Source organism: Eucalyptus grandis, chromosome 7 (assembly GCF_016545825.1).
Source record: "Eucalyptus grandis isolate ANBG69807.140 chromosome 7, ASM1654582v1, whole genome shotgun sequence".
Lineage (NCBI taxonomy): Eukaryota > Viridiplantae > Streptophyta > Magnoliopsida > Myrtales > Myrtaceae > Eucalyptus > Eucalyptus grandis.
Window position 1 is genome coordinate 27,839,393 of NC_052618.1, and position 8,880 is coordinate 27,848,272.

Below are 8,880 nucleotides of genomic sequence, written 5' to 3' on the forward strand. Positions count from 1 at the left end.
GGAGGGAGAGAGGGAGAGGAAACGTACTGCACAAAATACCAAAAGGTGCGTCCTCTCTCTCTTTCCTCCCTTATATACGTCCCCTCCAAAATAGAAACTTACCCTTCATCGTATCCCTCCATCCATGGGCCCTAATCTTGTGGGCCGGGCTTTTAGGCCCAACATGGGCGGACGGGCCTTAAGCCCATCACATAAAAAATCATCTCCCACTCGCACATGGTGGGCCGAACAGAATTCTCTTTACCTCTCTTCAACATTCATACCGTGAATAATCGTGCGACCAGCATACTTTGAGAGCTCGTTGCTATACATCTGTTAGGAATATATAGCAGCTCATAATGGGCATCACACTCTGAGTAGATTTAGTATGCAGTACCCTAGATCGATTGATCACATTTATATCTCTCTTGATCTATTTTAAACAATGATATATATATATATATATATATATATATATATATATATATATATATATATTCACAATTATGATTATCCCAAAGACAGTCATAATTGGTCGACTAGTGAACACAAAACTTAGAATGTGATTCTCCAAATTCGATCTTCCTCTTTCCTTCAAACTCTCAATTTCAGTTTAGCTTGCTTTTCTAGAAATGTCACATTAGATCAAATCAACTCATGACCATTGGCAACATCCTAAGATAGCAAACACTAAATAGAAATATTGAGAATAAGTAAAAGTCATGAGAGCACTAAAAATTGAGGAACTCTTTTCCTCAAGAGTCTCACACGGCATAAAAGTTGAGATCAAACTTTTGCCACTCTTATTGGTCGTCTCATGCATACGTAGTATGAAATACGTATTATGGTATTAACTCATTTCCCATTGAGCGTATGTCTACACCTTCAATACCGTACAGATGATAGTTCAGACATACCCAGTGTCTAACTTGAGTTCATGTATCTACTCATTCACAAAATTCATCAGAACTCACATCGGTATCATAGACGATAAAATAAAATATGTAGGTTATTTTACTTTCGGACATAGTAAATATTATGTCATCATCTTAACACTTAGTTAAGGCGACATATATATTTTAAGCTTGAGCTCTCAATTATCACCTAGATAACAAGCTTAAAACAGTCTCATCTCTATTTATCACACAGTAAATAGAGGCGATTACCCATGTGAGTAGGCTAATCTTATATATGTCCGACATATTTTCTCAACTTAAAATAATGCACTGAGCATTAAGATGCATAAAGATCAAACAAAGATTCATAGGCATTAACAATGAAAAACACAAGTTCATAAATGTGAACAAATCAGGGAAATTACAATCCGACATCGGACTTTACGCAATCCTAGAGATTTTACATGACCACAAAACACATCTCTAGATATTGGCTTTGTCATAGGATCTGCTACCATTCTATTCGTAGATATGTACTGTAAGTTCACATCCTTTCGTATCTTTGACAAATTTATACTTGGTATCTATATGTTTGGTCTTGCCATGATATTTTGGATCTTTAGTGTACGTAATAGCTACTTGCTATCACAGTTAACCAATAATGGATTCGCAGCTTTCTCAATAACACCTAAATGATCCAAAAATCTCTTAAGCCAAACTCCTTCTTGTACCGCTGCTGATAATGCCACAAACTCAGCTTCCATCATGGACAAGGCTATACACGTTTACTTCTTACTGCTCCATGATATGGCGCCATTTTTCAGTAAGAAAGCAAATCCAGAAGTAGATTTCCTTTCATCTAAATCTCCTCCCCAATCAGCATCTGAATAGCCTTCAAGTCGTAGATCCTTTCCTTGGTAATTCAACTTGTAATCAGCGGTTCCCTTCGAGATACCTCGGTATTCTCTTAACGGCTTTCCAATGTGCTAGACCTGGATTGGATTGGTATTTACTCACCATTCCAACTGCAAAACATATGTCAAGTCTTGTACACATCATAGCGTACATCAAGCTCCCAACAACACTAGCATAAGGAACATGTTTCATTTGTTCCTTCTCTTGTGGAGTCCTTGGACACAGTCTATGGCTCAATCCTTCACCTTTTGCAATAGGAGTGTCTATGGGTTTACAATCTTGCATACAAAATCGTTCAAGAACCTTGTTTATATATGTTTCTTGCGAAAGAGATAACGATATCTTCGAACGATCTCTTGAAATCTTAACACCAAGAATGTATGCAGCCTCACCCATATCCTTCATCTCAAAGTTGGAAGACAACCAACTCTTGACAGTATTGACAAGCTCCATATTGCTTCCGGCAATTAGTATATCATCAACATAAAATGATATGATCATAAATTGATCCTTGGATCTTTTGATATATACACAATGATCCATCTATCATTGTAAAGTCATATGCCATTATGGCATTATGAAAACGTATATACCATTGTCTCGATGATCAAGTTGCTTAAGGCCGTATATCGATCTCAAAAATCGACATACCTTTTCTTCTTGGCTTTTCACTATGAAACCAGCAGGTTGTTCCATATATATTTCTTCCTCTAATTCTCCATTGAGGAAAGCAGACTTTACATCCATTTGATGTAACTCAAGATCCATACTAGCCACTATTGCCAGAATAATGCGAATCGAGGTAAATCTCACTACAGGAGAAAATGTATCTTCATAATCAATTCCTTCTTGTTGATTATACCCCTTCGCCACAAGGCGAGCCTTATGCCTTTCTATCGAGCCATCAGCCTTTCACTTTATTTTGAGAACTCACTTGTTCCCAATAGCTTTGTGTCCTTTTGGAAGATCAACCAGTTCCCAAACTTGGTTTGATTTCATTGACTCAATTTCCTCTTCGATTGAATGAATCCATTTCTCCTTACTAGGGCAATTCAGAGCCTCATTAATATTTCTTGGCTCATTCTCATCTTGCGGAACAATCATAAAAGTTTCCCTTCAATGTCAAACGTCGACAATGAATACTTTGCGACTTGTTCGCCGTATGGGAATTGTACACTTTGCACATCATTCCCCATTATGCTCCCACTTGGATTAGATAATGATGATGTCATCTCATTATGTGGTTGTAATTAAGAATGAGTTGAATTCAATTCATCACTTCTCATATTACTCCCACTTGGACGAACTCCACTAATATCATTATCTTGATCCAAGGTTTCAAATAGGGAGTAATCTTCCCCTATTTCGCCCTTCTTAGGAAATTCATCCTCTAAGAATGTGACATCCCGTGATTCAAATTCAGTTATACTCCCACTTTCCTGCTCACCTATGAACACATACCCTTTCGAGTGTTCCGAGTATCTTATGAAAATACTCTTCTTTCCTCTAGGACCCAATTTCCCAAACTTGTGAGAGAACTCATGAGTATAGGCAGCACAACCCCATGGCTTAAGAAAACTTAAGTCCGATTGTCTACCTGTCAATAACTCATATGAAGTGGAAGTAACTGATTTGGAAGACACACGGTTAAGTATATAGACAACAATTAACAAAGCATCACCCCAAAAAGTGAGAGGTAAGTTAGCATGCGTTATCATGGACCTAACCATTTTTAGTAGGGTTCTAATTCTCCTTCCTACAATACCATTTTATTGAGGAGTATAGGGAAAAGACAACTATCTATATATTCATTTTTCATCACATAATTTTCTAAACTCATCAGATAAATATTCTCGACCTCGATCGGATCTCAATGCTATTATTTTCTTGTCTAATTAATTTTCTACCAGGTTCATAAACCTTTTGAAACAACTTAGCTCTTCAGATTTATGAGAAATCAAATAAACATATCCGTATTGAGTATAATCATCTATAAAAGTGATGAAATAAACAGCCACATGCCTTCCTCTCACATTCATTGGACCACGTACATCGAATGGATTAAATGGAGAGGAAATTCAGCTCTTTACCTTTTCCAAATGGTTTCCTTGTCATTTTCCCTTCTAGGCAATGCTTACATATGGGCAAATCGACTTTTCAATGTTGCCCAACAAGCCCTCTTTGGCTAATCTATTCATACGTTGTTGGCCAATATGACCAAGTCTTGCATGCCACACATTCACATCATTATCATATGAATTAGTAGACGTGAGAAGGAATAACAAACATTTACATTAACATAGTCAATATCTAATACAATGAAACCATCCAGAAAATAACCACAACCATAGTAATTTGTATCAAAAATAAATTCACACCTCTATTATGGAAGTTCATATTAAAACCTAATTTAACCAACACTAAAATAGACACTAAATTCCGACGAATCTCCGGAGCATACAATACATCATGTAGGAATAAAGTGCGTCCACCACGCATGTTCAGTTGGCAGGTGCCAATTCCTTTCACTTTAGCTCTAGAGTTGTTTCCCACATAGATCCACTTAGTTCCAGTTGGTACTCGTCGGAATTCCACGAAAGATTCTCTATCCTTCGCTACATGGTCTGTCGCTCCTGAATCTACAGTCCACAAAGGATTAGACTCAGTCAAGAATATAGAACTCGACACAAAAGCAAAGTTCTGAAAAGTACAAGGGTGTATACCTTCTTTGGCTCACGACGTCGCGAGTATAGTGACCCTTCTTGTCACGGTTGTAACACTTCACCCTTGCAAGCTTCTTCATTCGAGGACGCTTTCCTCTCTCATGTTGGTTAAGCTTAGGTTTCTTCCACGAAGGACCCGCTTCCTTGCTTTTCCCTTTATCAAAACCAGTTAGGACGTTTGCGCTTGGGCTTGAAGCTCCATGTGAGCTAGAACCAGCATGATAAATTTCAGCTTATGGCTTAGCCGCCAAGAGGCGGTCCTCTTCCAGCTCAAGATGACGCATTGCATCCTCAAATGTTTTGATATTTTCATTATAGGTCAGATGCACCTTCATATGCTCCCAACTCTGAGGCAAGGAATGAATCACTGCTTGCACTTACTGCTCATCTGTTAGGACATGGCCAGCATCTTTCAGCTCATTTATCATGTTTGACATCTTTCTAAGATGTTGCTTCATAGTTTGACCATGAGGCTTCTTATAAGAGTTAAACCTAATAGTGAGCTGCCTCAGTCTAGTCACCGAAGTATGACCAAATCTTGCTACCAATGCTTCCCACATTTCCTTGGCGTTCTCAAAACGCCTAAACTCTCGCATGACGTCATTTTCCATGCTACTCGGCAACGTAATGCGAGCAAAGAGTTCTTTCTTTTCCATGCAGCAAAAGCTTCCTTATCTCTCTCATGCTGAGTAGTGTTTCCTTCTTCAGGTTCTACCATGGTCACGTTAAGAGCTTCTAGTGCCTCTTGCTCTTCCAGCACATATTGGATTTTCATGTGCCATATTTCATAGTTGTCACCATTGAGCTTTTCACCTTTGTTCAGCTCGGCAACTATACTATTTGTGGCTGAAGCCATTGATCTGAACACATCAAAAATATATGCACGAATTATTAATGCCTATCATTTATGCATCCATTTTGCACAGACCCATCATATTAATGAACAATTTCAAGTAAGGTTTCAGAATCAAAAGGTCACTATGTTTCCAATTATCCGCCAAAAATCCTAACTTAAAACTATCATTAATATAATTGTCTTATGCAAAATAAATTCTATGAAGCTACAAAAACTTCTATGAACTACCCACAGCAACTAACAATAACAGAAAGTAAATAATATTTGACATCCAATAGAATAATAATGCTTTCACATAATACAACTAACATATCGGTTGTTACATTAACAACAATCAGGTAGTAAACATTACATAAGACGTTCATAAAGCACACTTAACAAAGACCAGCCTCTACATCTAACACCAAGTCAGTACACAAACTGGGAAATATCCTTTTTTGTTTAATTTCTTGATCTTTTCCCTTGTAACAATCCAATAATAATCATCTATAAAATCCATCACAATTTTCCTATATGAGGCAACTTTGTTGACATCCCATATGCGATTCAACACTCCTTGCCATTACGGGTGGAAGGGTGTTCATGAAAATCGCACCATCTCGGGCTTGTGGCATAGGACGACCATTCCATATGACTTTTTGAATTTTCCCGTTGACTTCAAGGATGTGATCAATTAAGTCGCCACTCTCCCATCGATGATCCGTCAGCTCAGCTATCAACTTAGAAAGCCTTTCCTTTTGTTCATCGGTAATTTCGCGAATAGGTATGCGCAACCTTAGGGGAGGCATTGTTCCTGCAACAAATGCATAACAAATAAGGGATCACATATAATCCACATAAACTTAATTGAAAAAGAAACACATTTTTTTCCCTTTCTTTTTTTGGGTCAACGGTCAACGGTCAACGGTCAACGGTCGTCGGTCGTCGGTCAACGGTCGTCGGTCGTTGGACCAGTCTGACCGAACGGACCGAACGGACCGGTCAGGCCGGTCAAAACTCGAGTCGGGTCGCGTCTCGAGTCGGGTCCCGGTCGCCGGTCGGGTCGGGTCGGGTCGGGTCAAGTCGCCGGCGATGACGTCATCACGCGTCGGTTCACCGACCAGCGCATGCCAGTTCGCCGACCGGCGGTGTCGCGCACGTGCCGGTTCACCGACCAACGCGTGTGGCGCATGCACTGGCCGAGCCAGCGCTTCAAGCGCGTGGCGCCCACGCGTAGCGGCTTCTGGCCGAGCCAGCGCTTCAGGCGCGTGGCGCCCACACGTAGCGGCTTCTGGCCGTGCGTGTAAGCGCGTGCGGTGTCGCTTAGCGGCGGTCAACCCGTCGACGGACTCGTCTAGACGAGTTCTTTCACCCTATGCCATCAGAAATTGATTTCGACTTACGAAAACTCGAAAAGATGGATGAACAGTGCTCGGGTGTCGGGATTTTTCGCCCCAATCGGTTTCGGCCGAATAATTCCGCGAAAAATCAATCAAAAACATTCATAAACATGAAAGGGTCGGAAAACATAAACTAGGGCTCTTATACCAATGTTGGGCTTATTGGATTCCCAAAAATGAATTCAACACTAAATCGAACCCCTAAAAACGAATGCAGAAGACAAGCCCGGAAAAACACGTATCACCGATCCTAAAGCACACCACGGAATCGAAACCTTGTTAGCCACAGATTAAACACCGACGCCGATAAGAGGAAGAGAAAACTGATCCCGTTCGATCCGATGATGTCGATTGGCCTTGAAGGGAAGACGGCGTCGCCTTTAGCGCTTGTTTTTCTTTTGGAGGGAGAGAGGGAGAGGAAACGTACGCACAAAATACCAAAATGTGTGTCCTCTCTCTCTTTCCTCCATTATATACGTCCCCTCCAAAGTAGAAACGTATCATCGTATCCCTCCATCCATGGGCCCTAATCTTGTGGGCCGGGCTTTTACGCCCAACATGGGCGGACGGGCCTTAAGCCCATCACATAAAATCATCACTTCTGATGCAGAGTTTCCCAGTTTTGCTGTGTGGTAATTGTTTCAACAAGTGCAGTACTGGTATAAGCAAGACGTAGGACTAGTTTGGACGTCGCCCTTTTGTTGGTTTTGATGGAAACATAAGAAGCTGCCATCGCTTGGGTGTCGCCTTCTTGCTATGTCATCATGCATGTAATGCTATGCCTAGCTATGTTCATCCGTCCAAGATCCCTTACAAGAGCAACATCACACTGCTTTGTGGTAAAAACTGAGGGAACTCAAACATAGGTTTGCTTGAGCAATGACCCATTGTAGTCCTGCAAATACTTAGATTGGGGAAATTTATGTTGGTTTTGGGTTCCATGAGACTAATAGAGGCACTTATGTTTCCAAACAACACCCCAATAATGAAAACCACATTTCGATAATTAATCTGAAAAGCACTATGACTTCATTTCTGAATTGCTCCATTTCTTAATCGCTATTATAGTGCCCTTTGATGAATTGTATGATCATTGGATTTATACCAATGACCAAAAAAAGAACAACTTGAGCAAAAAATTTCGAAATCGAATGGAAACTCTAAATAAAGGATCCATTACTCTAGATGTATTCGAAAAAAGAACTAGATTGTGTAATGATGAAAATAAAAAAGAATACTTGCCTAAAATATATGATCCCTTTTTGAATGGGCCCGGTCGTGGAAGGGTGAAATTTTTTTTTTCATCCCAAATCCTAAATAAAATGTCCATAAAAATTACATCGAGACAGGTTGGATAAATAAGATTCATAGTATACTTTTTACTACTGATCAGGAAAAATTGGAAGAAAAAATAGATACATTTGATAAAAATTCATTATCAACAGAAAAAAAAAATTCTTTATTTCCATTTCCAAAACCGAACAAGGAAGAATTCATTCAGAAGATCAAATAAAAATTTTGAAAATTTTCTTCAATGCAGTTATAACTGAGCCCAAGACTAAAAGAATAAAAAAAAATCTATTGGAATAAAAGAAATAAGTAAAAAGTTCATTCATGGTCATACAAATTAATCAACGATTTGGAACAACAGCAAGGAGAAAACGAAGAAATCGTGGCAGAGGATCATGAGATTCGTTCCAGAAAAACCAAGCATGTAGTAATTTTTACTGATAACGATGAAAATAGTGATGCTAATAGCAAAAATACTAATAATCTTGATGAAGCCGATGAAGTGACTTTCATACGTTATTCACAACAATCAGATTTTCGTCAAGACATAATCAAAGGCTCTATGCGTGCTCAAAGACGTAAAACAATTATTTGTGAATTGTTTCAAGCAAATGTGCATTTTATGCAAGATGCCTTTGTAAGCGGTGTCATATCCTCCTCGGCCAACTATTTTGCTCTCATTATAATGCTCGGTGGCCTTCTTTAGCTCTGAAGCGCTAAAGATTTTCACGGCATTTGTGGTTCTAGCATGTTCATGTAATTGTTGCCGCAAAAGCAAGCCACCATTTTTCTCGAAATATCGTTTTACGACCCTAATGGTTTCCTTTTCTTAAGTCCCAAAT